Source organism: Rhipicephalus microplus, chromosome X, assembly GCF_043290135.1.
Source record: "Rhipicephalus microplus isolate Deutch F79 chromosome X, USDA_Rmic, whole genome shotgun sequence".
Taxonomy (NCBI): domain Eukaryota; kingdom Metazoa; phylum Arthropoda; class Arachnida; order Ixodida; family Ixodidae; genus Rhipicephalus; species Rhipicephalus microplus.
The window spans coordinates 317,411,646-317,431,451 of NC_134710.1; positions in this window are offsets into that span (position 1 = coordinate 317,411,646).

Consider the following 19,806-nt stretch of genomic DNA (forward strand, 5'->3'; position numbering starts at 1 on the left):
CGGTGTAAACTGACAGAACTGTGTCGTGCACATGCTACGTAATTTCTCAACGGCATCAACAGGGAACTGGCGGCCACGGTCGCTGATAATAGCACGCAGTGGGCCATGGCGAAGGACCACGGACTGGGGCAAGAAGACTGCCACAGAAGCAGCGGTAGAACAGAGGATGGCTGTGGTTTCGGCATACCGCGTAAGATAATCCACGCAGACGATTATCCAACGGTTCTCATTGTTAGATAAGGGAAATTGACCCAGAATGTCAATTCTTACTCGTTCAAAGGCATGCTGGGTGGTGGTAATGGCTGAAGGGGACCTAGTGTTGCGATAGCCGGGTGCTTGTGACGTTGGCATGTCTCGCAGCTAGCGACATAACGCTTCGTTGTTTCGTACATCTTGGGCCAGTAAAAGCGTTCCTGCGTGCGGTGCAGCGTTCGTATGAAGCCGAAATGAGCGGATGTCACATCGTCATGCATAGCACGTAGAACAACAGAGCGAATTTGGCTCTCGGGGACAACTAACATGAACATGCTCCAGGTCTGGAGTAGTTAGTCTTGTAGAGCAACTTGTCTTAAACCGTTAAGCGACCACTGTATTGGGACGTATGGGTGGCGGAAAAAAGAGGATCCAGGTTGAGATCGTTGTCTTGTGCTCTCTGGAAGTCAGCTGCGTCGGGGAATGTGCTTGTAACAGCAGCAAGGCAGTCGTAAAAATTCTCCGCATCGCAGTAAGTCATCGCAAAAGAAATCCGGGAAAGGCAGTCTGCGTCAGCGTGACGACGGCCACTTTTCTACGACATCATAAAGTCGTATTCCTGAAGTTGCAGCATCCAACGTGCGATGCACCCAGAGGGATCACGAAAATCAACAAACCAGCACAGCGAGGAATGGTCGGCAATTATCTTAAATGGCCTCCTGTAAAAATAACAACAAAATATTTGCATGGCGAAAACAGCTGCCAGACATTTCTGTTCCGTAACTGTGTAATTGCGTTCAGATTTGTTCAAGCAACGGCTGGCATATGCCACGACATGCTCCGCGCCACTGTGACGTTGAACAAGCACCACTCCTAAGCCGATACCACTAGCGTCAGTGTGGACCTCAGTCGGGCAAGATGAATCGAAGTGACGCATAGTCGTGCTGACGTTAGTACAAAATTAAGTTGGGAGAATGCGGCACCACACTCTGGTGTCCAGTTGAAGGTCGCATTCTGTCGCAAGATACTTGTCAGCAGGTACACGATCTTCGCAAATCGCGGAAGAAAATGACGGAAATATAAGCATAGGCCTAAGAAGGAGCGAAGTTCTCGTGTGGACTGCGGTGGCTTGAAAGAGCTCACTGCTTCTATCTTGCGAGGATCGGGTCTGACGCCATTGTTGTCGACTAAGCACCCCAGCACTAAAGTTTGACGTGCGCCAAAGGAAGGCTTTTTTTTGGAATTAAGAACCAGCCTGGTTTTTTTGATGCATTCAAGAACAAGACTGAGACGGTTGTTATGTTCTTCAAACGTGCGGCCAAAGCTCACAACATCGTCAAGGTAGCACACGCATATTTCTCATTTTAGACCACACTATACTGTGCCCATAAATTTTTCAAAGGTGGCAGGAGCATTACAAAGCCCAAAAGGCATCACAATAAATAAAAAAGGCCATCCGGAGCTACCAAAGCAGCCTTTTCTTTGTCATCGGGTGCCATAGGCATTTGCTGATTACCCGATCGCAAATCAACTGTTCAAATATAGGAGGAGGCATACGCGCAACCTATGACGTCATCAATCCGTGGTAAGGGACATACATCTTTCTTCGTCACAGTGTTTAGGCGCTTGTAATCTACGCAGAATCGTTAGGAACCATCCTTTTTCCTGACAAGAATTACCGGGGCTGCCCACGGGTGGGACGACTCTTGCACGGCACCATTCTTCAGCATGTCCTTTACTTGTTTTGGCGATAACTTTGCGCTCAGAGTATCACACTTTATAGGGCTTTTGACGGATGGAATGTGCAGAGCCGGTGTCTATTCTGTGACGAGCGCGGGACGAGAGTAACTGAAGGAGTGCATCTCCATGTTTGAAGTCGAAAGCAGCGACATGCCGAGAAAGGAGCTGTACCAGCGCTTGCCGTCCTGTTGTACTGATAGCCTTCCTTATCATACCGAGTATTAGATCTTCATTATGGCGAATATTGCATGGATAGGAAGAGATGGTTAGATCCGCAACTACTACTGCTATTGAGCTGCATGAGGCTTCATCGAAGAGAGCTATCTTTATCCCGCGAGGCAGCGCAACCAGCGTGGCACAACAATTCAGCGCCCACCGTGTTGCTACTCCTTTTGTCATGCACACAACAGAACAGGGCCATAGTATGTCCTTAGAACAGTTCTTGCGCAGAGGCCCCATCACAAGGTCAACACAAGCAGCATCAACCACTGTGGGAAAGATTCGAACGGGTGTCAGGCACCAACGGGATGCTATCACTTCATCAATAACACTAAGTGTGTTCCTGTCTTCGCCACGGTAGACTTCTTCGAAAAGCGACGGTAGAAACAAACTATTTAATGATATTTCTCCACTACCACAGTCGACGGAAGCACCGCATTGCTCCAGAAAATCGATACCGAGAATGACATTGTGCGAACAACGAGATAGAACCAGAAATTCGGATGCAAATACTTTTTAAGCCAATAAACCACTGACAAAACATACACCAGAGGATGAATCCACTCGCCGCCTACATCATTAAAGGTAATAGTATCGTTTCATAGAAACATGACTATGCGACCTAAGTGGTTTTTCAAGGCAAGGCTCATCACAGACACAGTCACTTCAGTGTCAACTAACGACATCGTCGGTATTCCATCTATTAACACATTCAATTTGTTTTTGAGCATAACAACAGGCAGAGGTATATTTTGAAAAGACCATCTGGCGACCTCACCTCCATTGGCCGTGGGTGCAACTTTTCCGGCGGCGGAGAAAAAGAACTACGCAGAGGAGATGGTGAATGACGAGAACGATTGGATGGTGGTGTGAAACTCCGCTCGGATGCTGGCGAATCGCTGAGTCTGGTCTCACGTGAAAAACGGTTCCTTGGAAACAAGTTGTTCGTTCGCAGGTCATATGAAGCACCGGGCCTTCGCGGCGAAGACATTGCTGGTGCCCTTCGTGATGGGCGGCGCTGTTGGCGACAATACCGAGCAATATGCCCAGTGGAACCACAGTTGTAGCACACGGGAGCGTCACTGTTTATACTATATTCATTGCAACGAACCCTGGGTCGCTGCTGTCGCCGAGTAAGTTCGTTATCACGCGAATAACGAGTTTCTGCCACTCTCTGGAATCCATTGTATTGGTCGTAAGTGTCATCTCGGTAGTAGGTTCGGTGCAGTCCTTCCCGCAGCGGGACGTAGTCCGGCTCAGAGTCCTGAGCATAAGAACGCGGCTGCCCTCGTCGTGATCAAGTGTCATAAGCAGGGCCTCTATCGTTGAGACGTGGCTGATACCGAGGTGCGCCATCAGAATCCTCAATGCCCTCCACCACTTGGTGCGAGCAGAATGAAGCAACATTTCGCTCGAACTTTGGTGGCAGGTAGGGATGATGAGTGCTTGGGTGGTGTGCCACTTGCGCGAACTGGCCGAGTTTTTCACGTACTATTTGCCGGATCGTTGACGCAAGATAGAGCAGCTGGTTGTTCTCTATACAAGCGATAGTCATCACATTGGCTAACCTGCCGAACTTCGGCGTGATGCGCCTGGTCTAAAATTGCTCAAAAGTGCGACAATGGCGAATGACATCGGCGACAGATGTTAGAGTGTCTTTCGCGATAAGGACACTGTAAACATCTTCGACGATTTCTTTTATTATGTGCCCGGGTTTGTCTTCCTGAGACATTCCGGAGTCAATTATCCTACATAGCTTTATAACTTCGTCAATGTAGGTCGTGCAAGTTTCGCCTGGCACTTGCGCGCATTGCATTAGCGTCTGTTCTGCTCTTTTTTCGTTGTGGGGTCGCTAAAACGCTCTTTGATGTCAGAAACTAATCTCTCCCACGTCGTTAGAGTTTCCTCGCGATTGTCGTACCACACTAACACAGTTTCTGTCAGAAATAACGTGACGTACGAAAGCTGAGAAGCGGTATACCACTTGTTAGTGGTGCTGATCCATTTGTAATAGATGAGGCAAGTCTCGTCATCTTCATCTGGTCTATCGGCAAAGGAAAGATCATCTCTCAGTTGTGCAGCTAGACTGGTTGTCGCTGAAGTCGAGAGGGGTCGATGTTCATCTGCGTTGCGGGACATGTCCAGCCCAGATGGATTCGGTGGAAGTCCAATAAGGTGACAGCTCCATCCAAAAACTTGCGGTTCAACCTCTGTCTTCAGTTATCGATTACCCAGCACGTCCACGACAACTGTTACAGCAAGCTCTGATGAAATCGTTTTTATTTGCAAAATGTGAGCAAGGGTCGTTCGCGGTAGCGCACTGCTTGCTTGCTGGATCCTTTCTTTTGCGGCTATCACCCACTAAGGGGGATTAGCCAAGAAGCCGGTGGTGATAGCAAGTCAATACGTTTAGGTTTTCCAGGCTTGGGGAATAGGATTACTTTGTTTTGACTTTGTAGGATTAATTTGCCACAATGTGAAAAAAGAAGGAAAAGAAGAGAAATAATAGAATTTGTTGAATATCTGAAGTGTAACCGTTATATAAAACTTTTGTGAAGGTTAAATCATTAAAGTGTAATAGCTAAATATGAAATGATAAATTCGGATGCAAATACTTTTTAAGCCAATAAAACACTGACAAAACATACACCAGAGGATGAATCCACTTGCCGCCTACATCATTAAAGGTAATAAATTGGCTAGTAAAAATCGAGAGCTGATCAATGGCTCAGCAAGGTAATCTTCTAGTGTTACATAGAAATTCGCAGAGAGCCCCGCAGATGTTCCTGTCACTGTGTCCTAATGAAGCAGCCCCAAAAGACAAAATATTAGGAGTAGTAAGTGATATTTCCAGTTTTTAAAATAAAATTTCGAAACAATTTTTTTTTATTTTTTAAACAGTGGCATTTGAGAAGAAAATGGTCGATATGTTCGGGTTCATTGCAGCTTGAGCACAGAGGGGATGGCGCCAGACCAGACCTGTTCTAGTAGAAACTAGGAGGTGGTTCACGGCAACGTGATTTTTATGTAGAGACTTTGAATTTACGTGTGTGACACCATTTATTATTCCCTGCGAAGTGCATGTGCGAGAAATCTGGATTCGGTATCGTATTTTTATAACTGTTCAAGAAGGGGAAGTTTTCTGAACCTCGCTGCTGTTAAATAAGCTGTAAGAGACATGATTGGCACAATCAGAAGATGAAGGGATGCTCACTCGAGTGAGTCAGCCATCTCATTTATAAGTATACTACGATGGCCTGGCACCCATATCATTCGCACTTTCGCACTAGACGAATGTTTTCTGGTAATAATGATTCATAAGTTTCTAGTACTGCTGATGCCAACGACTATGATAAAAATGAACACACGGAATACGAGTTAGTCACTATCACAGCTGTCGAATGAGTCGCAGGAAGTTTACGAAGAGCTAGTATAACGCCCGTTAATTCCGCTTCAAATATTGGTGTACAATCTGGGAGGCGTAATGAAAAGGACCTGAACATTGAGAGTGAAAAAATACCCACAACTGCCTTCTTGCCACTCATAGATGCATATAGGCCAATATAATATTTCAAGGGCAAATGTTTACCATTCATTGGGAAAATGTCCAATTTTATTTGCACTTGGCCAATTTGTTTGTCAGATGGTATGATCTCGAATATATTAGCATTTAAAGCATCTAGAAGTGTTTGAAAAAATTGCACTTGAGATTTTTATACACGGGACCAATGCACATAGAAAAAGATACCGGGCTAAGCAAAGAATTTAACCGGTCGCCTTCTTAAAGTGGATTAAGAAAATTTTAAATAGGTTTTACCTGTTAAAATGTGGATTCTGCAAGCAAGAGTGGGCATCCGAGCTTCTTGATGCAAAAACATTGTTAGCTGTGAGTTTTGGCACACCTCAACAACATCGAAGAGCTTCCCGCTCTAAGAGAATCACTGGGTTTATTTTGTATGCTGGTCCACCAGAGAATAGTATATACCCGAATTCAAGAATCGGATGAACGTACATGTGATAAATAATAATCAGCGTATCTGTGCGAAAACCGGAACGGGGCCGGTGAAGCCTACCTATCATCCCAACAGTGCATGTAGCCTTAATTTTAATATGTTCAATGTGATCATGCCAGCTCAGTTTTTTAAGTACATTACGCCCAGATATTTAATACAGTTAATTTGGGTTATCATTTCTTGATGGTACTGAAAAGAAATAGTAACTGGTACGTATATTAGAAAAACTATTATAGCAATTTTAGTTACGTTCAGTTTCCTATAAATTTTCTGAAATCAGGTTTCCATTGCTGCCAAATAAAACTTTAAAGTCGAATGTGGTAAATGTATATCACAGTCAGATGCCAAAAACGCAACATCATTTGCATATACATATACTTGTACCTTATCACTCACTGGTATTGAACCAAAAATGTTAAAAGCACTGGCGATAGTACAGAGATTTGAGGAACGCCTCACGTTTAGCTATATTTCGGTGTGAAAACACCTCGTTGGCAGCAGTAAAATTTTCTGTCTTTTAAAAATTCGTAAATACAATTTGTTGCATACTGCGGCAAGGTTAGGTCTTTTAGGGAATTTATAAGAAAAGCATGTTCAACACTATCATATGCCTTGACTAAATCAAGGGTTACTAGGGCCGCATATTGTCGTCTGTGGTGAGCAAGCTTTATAAGAGCCTCCAAATCAACGTGCGCTCACTATATACAGTAACCTCGTCTAAACACAATCTGGCACGCACTGAGTATTATTCGTTAAGAACTTCATAATTTTAATGTAAAGTATTCTTTCTATTAAACTAACTTCATGCGATGTTAAGGCGATTGTCCTAATGTTATGTATCTGCTTCCGTAGTCCCTGTTTTTTAAGAAGCATTACTATTTTTGCTAGTCTCCAGTCAGGTGGTATCCAACTACTTTCAAGTGAATCGTTGAAACGTTAAGGAGGTTTCGAATATTATTTTTAACATTCCTGAAGTGACACCATCTGGTTCAGGACCTATGTTCGGCAGAATACGAACGACCTGCGCAAGTTCAACCCTACTTACTTCAAGAAAATCGTTTCCGAAAGAAGGTTCTATAAACATTATTTGTATTTGTGATGTAAATCTCTTCTCTAACCCTAATGCAATTTCAGTTAATGTATCTGCCACCTCCTTTGGAGGAATAATAACTGAGTCAATATTTACGGGTGCTGCAATAGCTTTACGATTACGGAGAAATCTGAATAGAGCTTTCTTGTTGCAGCTCTTGGATAGATAGCTATAACTTTTTTCTTCATAATCATTTTTCGCTAATGAAACTGTTCTCTTGAACATAGCTTTAACATATAAATATAGTGCCCAATAAGTAGGACAATGGCTGGTAAGGAGTTATTTTCATGCAGCTTTGCGGCGTCTATAATCTCTAGCACAATCCAGATTCCACCAGGCAGATATGAATTTTCCTTTTGTTGAAGATATGGTGAACTGTGATTTTTTTAATTGTACGCTTTATAGTGAAAAAAATGCTCATGGCTTTCACATTTGATTCCATACTGGGCAAGGAAGACAGCGTTGACTGTAAATTTTTTTTAGACTTAGAGTAGTTTACAAAACTTTGCACCTGGCGGTCTACCGTCCCTTTAAATACCAGGGGGCAGTTATCCCTACTTGTAGTGGTATCGAGAACAGTCCAAGACGATATTGTCACATTTGAGCTAGCAAATGTCAAATCTAGACGGACCTCAAATTACATCGAGCGAACGTGGAAACTAGAATTTAAACAAATAAGGTCATTCCGATTAGTTCAGTCCCACAACCGTTTTTCAGATGAATCAGTGAGCAATCCCCACAACACGTGATGGAAAGTCTCCCGCAAATAGTTTACTGTTTCTGCAAAAACTCAAACTCTCATCAAGGGCTCTTTCGTCTTGTATTCCAGCTGAACAGTAGTTGTTGACTGTGGATGATGGCGCGTATCCGGGAAAGTGAATTTCCAGAACCAATACTTCATAATCGTGTGATACTGGTTTGTAAACTAAGTGTGCTTTATAACAATTTTTGGATGAAATGAAAAAAAAATTAATCCTCCACCACGTGAGTCTCTGTCTATTCAAAAGCACTAATAGGTTTTAGATAGAAATTTTGATGAGCAGACAGCCAAGTTTCTTGTAGCATTTTGACGTTTGGAGATTGCTGAGAAATAAGGTATAATAAGTAAATAATTGCATAAGAAATTGAACGGCAGTTCCACTGAAATACTCTAAGCCACCCGATGATGACAAGCAAGCCGTAGCAACTGCTTGATCTAAAATACTGTCTTTTAAGCCCGCTTTAGTCCTAGATTCCTTCACACTGTTTTTTTGTTTTTGGATGAGAATTATTAAATTTGCTAGTAGGTGATCTGGCGCGTTTCAAAAGGCGAGCATCCATATCTACATCCCGACTACTTATTGACTCTGAACGAGATATACTTTCCTGTGCTCAGTTGTGTTTGATTGCGAAGGCCTTGCTTCATTATCGATAGAGGCATGTGTCTGATGTTCGGCAGGCTTATTGATTGAAGCAATAGGAGGTTGGATATGCTTAGTTATGCGATCAGATAAGCCCGACATCTGTGAATCCATAATGATATTGAGTAAGTCGGACAGATTGAGTAAAAACTTTTCTAATACTTTTTCTACGGTCGTTCCTAAAACAGCTGAAATGAACTGAGAAAGTGATGTATCCATAGCAAGAGCTGGATGAGCTGCTATGCCAGCATAACCTTGATTCCTGATTTCCGTCATTGTTCTTTACGAGAGCATCGTCTCCTTTCAATGATTTCAAGCACCTGAAGTTCCTTTGATCTCGCAGGGCAGTTAGGATCGTCTGCAGTGTGATTTGCCTTGCACAAACAGCATGTCTTATTGTCTGATTAACACTCAGCAGTACTATGACCAGCCCCGTATATGGCCCCGCATATGCGACACCGAGTGTCCGATCGACAACCTTTAGTACTGTGTTCAAAGCGCCAGCATTTAGCACATTGCAACGGACGGGGAGCTAGAGCTTCGACTTTACAAATAAGCAGCCATGCCTTGATCTCGAAAGGGCAATCCGTGCCAGCGAATGTGGCAATTACTGTTTCAGTGGAAACTTTCTGGTTGTTTTCCTGTTTGGTACGGTGGTAAACAGAAATAACACCTGCTGGAGAAAAGGTGTCCAAGACTTCTGCTGGACTTAGACTTGCATCTACCCCTTGAACCAATCCTTTGCAGCAAGCTAGATGAGTTGAGATAAAAGAGCTCACCGGATGTGATACAAAAGTATGCACGTCAGTAGGTCTTGGATACAAGCCTTGTTTGGTGAGCAGCATAATATTCCCTCGCGTCCAAACTGACGAACCTCTGTTATCAGTAGGGAGGGGAGAGTGATCGCACGAAGTTCTGTATGGATCGTCTTGGGATTCTTCATACGGATGAACCGACCAGTGGTCGGCACCAAAGCGACAGAAACGCTACGGGTTCCATTGCGGAGAAATAACTCTAAGGGCAGATTCTGAGGGGGAACAGAGGCTAACCATAGGGAAGGCCTCTGGCCCGGAAAAGAAACAGACATAAGATAAGGTGAAGTTACACTTGGAAACTTACTGAAAACAGTTGCGGAAGAAGATGTAGATCTAATAAATTAAAGTAACCGCCGGCTTCTTGACCGCATCCCTGAAGATGGAACAAGGAACATTGGGACCCGCCGAACGAAGCTTTTTCCACTGTGATCTTGCCAAGCCTCTTTGTCTTCATTCCTTTCTCTTCTCTGCCTTTCACATGTCCGTTACAATATTTTTTTCTGTACTAAAAGCATAACACGTTTGGCACCACTAATCAAGCAATAACAAGAAGTTTACATACGTGTTATTTAAATGCTGCTTGCCTGTTGTTGGCTGTGTAATGGCATTGTCAACAAGCAGCATGCATGTTGTGGTTGTCGCATAAGTCGTATAATATCCTTCACAAAGTGCATCAATGCCAAGGCAATTGCCACTAAAAGAGCCATTCTTTATAGGGACAATTGAGTGTATTTTTGTTAGCCTGTAGTGGCAAAATGGTAGAGGCTGGTGTACTGTGCGATTTCAGTGCATGTTAAAAAAACCAGATGGTCAAAATTGCTCGATCCTCCCACTCCCATATTCATATTGTGGTTTTGGTATGTAAAACTCCAGTTATTAGTTTTCATTGTCATATTTAGCTGCACTTGCGACGTGCTGATTGAATATGTACAACTGTCAACACACCAACTATGTACAACCAACTAGCCCCTACTCTAGCCCTTCTGGCACATGCAGTTACTGAATGTGTAGGTTCGCAGGGCTATAGTATTGAGACATTAAACATTCATGCTGTGCAAATGTTTATCTGAATAGGGGCAGTTATGCAAGCCATTCGTTTATTTCTTGAATTACTTTGACTTACAGATTTCTTTTGTGAATATAAAAGACGCTATTTCATGACTGTAACCAAAGTGCAGCAACTGAAGAACATGGGGGAGCATAAAAATGCCTTGGTGAATACCTGCACTTCACAAAATCACAGTCGCGTCGTACTTGAGCAATTTGTGCCGAGTGCTAACAATGAACTAGGTTTTCGTCGTTTTCGTGTGCATGTCTCCACTATACATAAACTGTAGTATAGTAGTACGTAGACATGATCGTTGCCGCAGTGGCATTGAAACTCGCGTGAGGGCCGATGGTCGAATTTTTCGATCGGTCACATGCATAAGATGGCACTGTATTGTGCGTACGAACGTCTTTTTCAGTCTAAAGTTGTCACGCGCAAGCATTACTGGCGCCAGCCAAACTCATCAAACGCTGGATTTTTTCCGTCGAAGCAAGTTTACGCGTACGGCAGCGGCGTGTAACTTGCACACGTTAATCAGTAAACGGCGTGGGGCAATCAGAGCAAGTTTCACCAACCTAACCACTGAACTACTGTTACCTCGTCTGCAAGTATTCAAGGAGGAGCAGAAAGCCACGCTGAACCGGCTGGGCGATAACGTACTTGTCTTGGTCTGCAGAAAAAAAACTGATTATTTTTTCTGAAAAAAAAAAGAACTCTATTTACGGTGTTTTCCCTCTTCGTAGAATGTTAACAGCTAGTTTGCAGCAGAGCGGAAAGCAACCGCGTCGTAGACTGTGTGATTATTCCTGTACAGACCAACAGGCATTCCATCCGAAGTACAATCGCTGCTGTTTTCAGTCTAGCGCGACCATCGCCGTTGCCAGTGCAGCATGCAATAACAGCGTCCAGTGACAGCATGCAGCGTGCAGCAACAGCGTTCAATGTGGACCAGATCACGCTATCCCAGCGTGCCGCGTCAATCCAGTGTGTGCCGTGCCGTTTCAGTGTTACCCAGTGCGGCACAGCGGAATTTCATTCTTACCCAATGCGTGTCAGTGAAAATGCAATACCGCCCAGTATCTTACAGTGTTCTCCAGTGCCTTTTCGAATGAGAAACCGCGTTTCCAGCGTCACCCAGTGTCAAAATCACACTGGTATACGCTGTTTTGTTTTTTCAATAGTTGAGGCGTGGCGGATTTGGGCTGGCCCCGGCCTCCTTATGGTCGAGAAGGAAGAGAGCACTACAAAAATGTTTGCACACTAAAGGCCGTAAAACGGGTGTATCCACTAAAAACACCCCTGTGAACACCATTTTTACACTTCCATTTTTCAATTTGAGGTGTTCGCGAATAAAACATTCTCAAACACCCGTATACACCCTTATCTTTGGGGTGTTATAAACAAGACTGCTAGTGTACGACATCTTCGGGCAGCTTTGCTTATTTGTTAGTATACATTTACCATCTTGATACCTGTAAGGCTCCTACTACAAGCTGCTTGCGGATCTAGTAATAAATTGAAGCAGGAAGAAATGTGACCGAAACGCAGTGTTCATTGATAAAGCACGCAAACTACTATAAGACGGAAGATACAACAGGAGCGCCGCTCGTCCAATAGAGTAAGATCCAATCCTCTTGTGTCTGTTCCTTTCATGTGCGTCATTTGCGTGTTTGGTGAACACTCACAAAGTGCAATAGCTCGCCTGAATCAAGATAATGTGAAGCCCATTGCCGTAGGCTTGCATGAAATACTCTCTACTCGTCCCCCATAAGATCGAAGCTTTAAGCTGGAGGTAAAACGTCCAACACCTGCAAAAAATAACCATCTGCACAGTTGACTAGTCACAACCACTCCGTCAACGGGCCATCAGGTCCCTTAGAAACGAACGTTGACATGATGTAATTTTAGCACGGACGTTTTATTTAATTACTATAGCGAATATCCTGTTCATGTGTCCTTTAAAGTGCATCATGAAAATTAGGAATAGGACACGAACCATAAAAAAAATGCAGATTGAAAATATTTCGGTGACCTTGATGCAGCCTTGTTCGCAATGATGAGAAAATTGTTGACTAAATTGCAAACAAAGCTCTCCTCAGGCGAGCCGAAACGCATTCTCTAGTTTTCTCTCTATATCTCCTTTTTTGTGGATCGCCTTCTTTTAATTTTATGTTACTGTCCGAGCAGACATGCTTCGCCCAAAGCCTTGACTTCGTAGGTAGTAAAAAATCAACATTGGTTGGTAACAAATTTATTGTTGGTAATAACTTTATTGAGAAATTAACATTGCTGAAATATTTTCAGCCACGGTCTTGTTCCATGGACTGCAAGGTAAGTACAAATATACTGTCGCGACGTGAAGACCGAAGTAATACTTAACATGTTGAGAAAGTAGCAGCAGGTCGTGGGATCGAATCCCGGCTGTGGCGGCTGCATTTCCGATGGAGGCGGAAATGTTGTAGGCCCGTGTATTCAGATTTGGGTGCACGTTAAAGAACCACAGGTGATCGAAATTTACGGAGCCCTCTACTACGGCGTCTCGCATAATCATATGGTGGTTTTGGGACGTTAAACCCCACATATCAATCAATCAAGAAAGTAGCAGCAGGTCAGTATTCTTATTTACCGCTCGCCAGAGCGTTCCTGTTCTTTCTCCTTATTGCTTTCTGCATAAAAGCGTGCAGATGCGCGTATGCGCTGTTGTCTTCGGCTTCCTCGCAGCACGCACCTGGTAGTATGTTTTCATAGAATAGTGATGGCTCATGCATGCAACGTTGCGAGGAGCATTGTCTTTATTGAAATGAAAGTGCTGAGAAAATATCGCCTGCGTGACCATGAATGCGCAGTCCCTAAAGACCAATAGAGCTAAGCAAGAGCCATCATCTTCACTTTTAAATGCGAAGCATTTTTCGACGAACTTCGGTGACTTTGGGCGTATCTATCTATCTATCTATCTATCTATCTATCTATCTATCTATCTATCTATCTAGCCGCTTACAACTTTTAGCTCTCCTGGCTGTTTGGATAATGGTATCAATACCAAACTTGGTATGACATAACAAGACTGTATGAAAAACATAACTGACCAGTAATAACATGAAAATCATGACAAGTATGTCATAAAAGTCATGATTCACATTTCATGATATTGCTGCTCTTGCGGTGGTTTCTTTCACATGAAATGTTGCGAAACTGGTATGGTATGACATGACTGCATGGTGAACACAAGTGACAGACACTAACATAAAAATCATGACATGCGTGTCATGTAACAACATGACTACATGCCACACTCATGATGTACTCGTGGCCATTTCGCGAGCTTTGCGTGTACGAAATTTCATATTACAGGATGTGATTGGATGACGAAGGTATGTGCCTGGTGAGAATATGACAATCATGAGATGCGTCTTATGTAACAACATGACTTCAAGCCACGCTCATGATGTGCTCGTTGCCGTTTCGTTAGCTTCACATCTACGAAATTCTGTATTATGGGAATTGAATGGATGACAAAGGTATCTGACACGCATCTCATGATTGTCATATTCTCACCAGGTGACTGGTGCAATTGAGATAATCATGAGATGCGTGTTGATTGATTAATATGTGGGGTTTAACGTCCCAAAGCCGATATGATTATGAGAGACGCTGTAGTGGAGGGCACCGGAAATTTCGACCACCTGTGGTTCTTTAACGTGCACCCAAATTTGAGCACACGGGCCTACAACATTTCCGCTTCCATCGGAAATGCAGCCGCCGCCGCCGGGATTCGAACCCGTGACCTGCGGGTCAGCAGCCGAGTACCTCAGCCCCTAGACCACCGCAGCGGGGCATGAGATGCGTGTCATGTAAAAGACATGACTACATGCTTCGCTCATGATGCGTTCGCGGCCGTTTTGCTGGCTTCACGTGTACCAAGTTCGGTGCTACGGGACCCGAATGGACGACACAGGTAAATTACACGTCCAAACATGATGATCATGACATCCGTGTCATGTAACGACATGACAAGGTCCCACACTTATGATGCGCTCGCAGCCGTTTTGCTACCTTCACAAATGCCGAAATTCGGTACTACGTCACGTGAATGAATGACGAAGGTATGTGAGTGGTGCGAACATGATAATCATGAGATGCGTGTCATGTGAGAACATTAATACACACCACACTCAAGGCCCCAATGCGCTTCGACGTTACCCGATTTGCGTGCGCGCCGGCGTTCATTTCATCACGTCACGCCGGCAACGACACGCCAGGTGCCAATATCCCCTTAGTAGAGATAAGTGGATCTGCGCACTGACCTCCGTTATGGATCTGCTTGCCATGTACTCGACGGCCCGCGCTGCGTTGCTTTGATGATGCGCGTTTCAGCGTACACAGAGTACCTCCGTCACAAAGAGACGCCGACGCGGTGCTGTCTGAGTAACGTCGTCGGCGCGACACGCACGCAGCATGCCGCGTTTCGCGCCGGTTGCCGCCGCATCGCGCTAACAGATGCTGGTCGTGCCTTGCATCAGACTATTGAGTGCTCGCGTTTCGCTAGCGTGGCGTCGCTGCGCCTAGCCTGCGCGTTCGTCAACGTTGCGTCGGAGTATATTGGGCCCTTCATGACGCGCTCGCCACCGTTTCGCTAGCTTCACATGTACCAAATTTGGTATTACATTACATTATTACATGGTATTACATTACATTATTTGGTATTAAATTTGGTAAATGAGACGTCGAAACCCGATAATCATATGCGTTTCATGTGAAATATGACTACATGCTACGCTCATAGCATTCTCGCAGCCATTATACTAGTTCCACATATACATTTGGTATCACGTCACGTGAATGAACGACGAATGTAAATGACATGTGCAAACATGATAGTGAGGATATAGATGTCATGTAAAATATGATTGCATGCTACGCTCATAGCACGTTTGGGGCCGTTTCGCTAGCTTCATATATACCGAATGTCGTATCAGGTGACGTTAATAGATGACGAAGGTAAATGAAACGTCCAAACAAACATGATAGTCAGGATATAGATGTCATGTAAAATATGATTGCATGCTACGCTCATGGCACGTTTGCGGCCGTTTCGCTAGCTTCATATATACCGAATGTGGTATCAGGTGACGTTAATAGATGACGAAGGTAAATGAAACGTCCAAACATGATAATCATGGCACGGAAGTCATGTATGGTATAACTTACCTCCGTCTCGTAACGTTGTGCTGATTTTGAAGTGACCTATCAACCTTCCTCATTCGTGCTTCGCATACGCTCGATTCCCGCAGTACGTGGGATCTGCCAATTTTTTCACAAGACTTCGCTACATTAGGTTGGTGAAGGTACGCTAATTATTGCTCCTGAATATTACAAATGTGCGCTCTGTTTAGCAGCTCGTGCTGGTCGTACTGCACCGTCACAATGTTCACTATTATTCAGATTCACTGTTAAAGAACACTGTCGCAAAAAAAAAGAAAGCGGTGCCCCCGCAATCAGTAGAGGGGCGGAGCTAGCGTTAAACCGCATCTAGTCGGTGTGCAAGCGCCACCAGTGCCATCAAGTCTCGTCGCCTAGGGAACCTCGGCTGCCCGGGATTGCTGCGCGCGCGCAGAGGGCGTCGACCGCGGAAAAGCGAACGGGGTCGTGTGACATGTCACTGCGTGCGCTGGCGAAATACCCTCCCGTGTGTGTGCGTGTGGTGCGCGTGGCTTCTCGACCGGTAAAGTTTATTATTCGGTTTTTAGTTTAAAAACGCCTGCGCTCTGTGCTCTACCTGTCTATTCTGCCAGTGCTGCTTATTCCAAGATGCACCATACTGATGGCTGGACCTGCGGATTTGTATTGTGGAGAATTCAAAGTGAAATATTGAGAACTGCTCTCACGTTGTTCCGTTCAGCGCTTTTATAACTGCGTTACCATCAGAATAATGTTTCAACCAATTTTATTTTTAACTACTTGAAGACGAATCAGTGTTTGTTTACTTAGCGAGAATATTTGTGCGGACTGTTTCACCGGGATGATGGAGAAGTGTGATTGTGGACAAGATTTTTTTGTTTCGATTGTTTGGAGTACAAAACAGAGCGCGCATGCACATTTATGGTTCAGCGAAGAATTTGAGCAGATTTTTGTGGTGCCCTTTGTTGGCAGCGGTGCTTAGCGAGGCCCGCTCCTGATGAAGATCAATTTTGGTTTACTAAGTTATACATGCGTGGGGACAGCGCCTGTTAGCTCTAAGCATCAACCGTATCTAAGACGCTTATGCTTGGGCTTGTTGGTAGTTCATTTGCTCTCTTTTTTTTTATTGCACAAAAATACCGCGAACGGAAAAACAAGGGCGTGGTGTCCATGTTGTTCTTTTTGGTCCTTTTTCGTTTTGTGCGCTAAAACTACCGTGATAACTCGGGCTGATGCGACGGGTGACAACACGCTATATTGCTTCGCATTAGGTGCACCTCGCGAAGTTTGCCTACTTGCTAATACATTAAATTTCATTAAATTCGTCTTTACCGCTATTTTCGTTCACCCACAACGTAGCGTGACACTGCTGGCAGCCGTGCCTGTGTAGCGAATGGATCAGTGAAGCTAGACTTGTGTTTGAAAGGACATTTCGTCTGTGCGTGTGGCCGAATGGCCTACTTGAGCAGTGCAAACGCTTGTTTTAGCATAACTGCTAACGTTCGAGCACATTTTATTTTAATCCGCTTGTTTCCAATATGTGTATCGTTCCTAATATTCTTGTTTTTCAGAATTATATTGCCCTCACCTCGCTTTGGTGTTTACCTTCGCTAGGTACTTCAGATTTTAAAGGTATTTTCGTTATGTGAAGCTTATTATTAGTTTTGTTGTTGCACAAAAACACTCTAATGTTATGCTTACTGCACAGTATCCAAGCATGTGTTGCAGCCAAAATGTAAGACTGGCTAGCATATTTATTTGGGAACACAACACGCACAGCCTCTGAATAACCTACGCTGCATTAGGAAGGAGGTATGCTTTCTGAGCCTGCCACCATGAATGAAACAAATGGCCCTAATTTAGCAGTACGCCATGGTCGTTATGTGAAAGCAAAAGGGTCACTTTATCCCAAATTTTTCAGCCAATTTGGCGGCTATGGTTAATGTGTTTGAAAAAAAAACAATCATGGCTATTTAATGCCCTGAAAACAGTTAACTGCTAAAATATTTCGGAAAGAAAAGGTATTTGGTCACCTGGTTTCCTTTTAAACTTCCCAGAATGTTGTCTGAGTGTTGTTTGTGAAAAAAAAATAAAAGTACCGCTCCTTCTTTCTATACCAAGTTTGGTGTAAATGTGAAGTAAGGGGGCTTATTTGAGGTGTATTAAAACACAGTATTAAGAATAAATTTTTTTGGCCACATACGTCTCCAAGAATTTACCATGAGTGTGTTATGTTTGCTTTTTCTCATCGCGATGGCACTTTGTATGAATATCTGAGTTGTGACTATTTACTTCACAGAAAATATATTTTGAGGAAAAATAAATTTTATACACCCCAAGCTGTAACCTTCACGAGAAGATATCACCCATTTCACAGAATTGTCAGTTTTGTCAATATTGAGACGAAATTTGCTCATGTGGTGGTCCAAGTAAAAATCACCTTTACCTAAATTGAAAGCAAATAAACAGATCTTTGTATGTGACAAGTTTCATCATTCCCATTTCTATTTTAAGCAATAAAATATTTTTGATTTTTCTCATCAACAGCACTGGGGAACTTCAAGGAGTCGGCGGCGCATGACCAAGTGGCAAGATAACTGTGAATGGGGAACTTAGAAAATCATTTAGGGACAAAGCCTTTTAGGCCCTGGGTCATTCCCTTCTCCGTAGTCGTAGTATACTAGTATTTAGCTACTTTATGAATTGCACAATAGATGTCGTTAGTGGTTTTCACAGCATATCCACGGACAAAATGATGATTAGTGGGGCGAATGGTTCGTTCGTACATATGAGCTTTCGTCCTTCCTTCCGTGCATCCGTCCGTCTAACTGTCTGTCCGTCCGAGCTGCCATCCATCGGTCCGTCCGTGAGTCCGTCCGTCTTTCTGTTCGTCCATACTTGCTTCCGATCATCTGTCCATCCGTTTGTGCACTCGGACGAACAGACGCTTCGCCCCACTCATCATCATTCACTCCGTGGATATGCTGTAATATTTTTCTTAAAACATAAATTGTTATGGTGAAATTTGACATATAAAATAACTGTTTATTTTCTTTTAATTTAGGTACAAAGGTTTTTATCATACAACCACCACATGATGCAAGCTGCATCTGTTTATGGAGAAAAAGACTATTTTGTGAAATTCGCGATTTTTACTCGTAAAGTCTGACAGCTTGAGAGGTCTAAAAATATTATTTCCCTCATTATATACCTTATGCGCATAAAGTATTCACTACTCAGATTATCATTCAAATTGCAGTATTCATATATAAAAATGCAGATTTTAGGCGTATGTGGTCGGAAAATGGTAATAATATTAGTGGCCTTGAAAAACCTTGCACAAGCCCTTTACTTGTAGACCAAATGTGGCACGGAAGAAGAACAGGTACTTATAAAATATTTTTTCTTCAAAAACACTCAGACGACATTCCGGGAAGTTCAGGAGGCAGCCACGTCACCAAAGCATTGTCTCCGAAATATTCTATCAGTTAACTGTTTAATGCAGTAAATTAGCACAACTTTTTTTTCGAGTACATTTGAGATGGTCGACAAAATGGCTGGGACATCTGACGTGGAACGACCCAGTAGCCAATTCTTCCAATATATAATCATGTCAATGTGAGCCACTTCAAGAACACTAGCATCATTCGCATTTTAACACGTAAATACACACAACATAATTTTACAAGTTACCTGCACTGAATAGTTTATCAATGCGCATACCATCACGTATGCTCAGTGGCATTATGCTTTTGTGCAATATAGACAGAATATGTATATGTTGTTGTGCGTTGTACTGCATTCCTTTTAATATACTATTCGAATGAGTATCATGGCAGATCTGCAGAAATACACATGTAGCTGTGTTGATGCATACTTTAGCATGGAACTTGACATTCACTTAGATTGGTCGAGGTATACAGATAATAGAATATTATCAACTTGGAGCTACACCTTTTTTGTTTACCTGCGTGAGCAAGCTAGAAGAGTAAAGTAAAGTTCATATCTACGGCACGAAAGATATGATTGTGCCACAGCGCGCTTTTTATGGCGTTTATTGCTCAGCATACCTTTTTTTGCATTTCTCACTGCAGTGGAGCCCAATGCCACT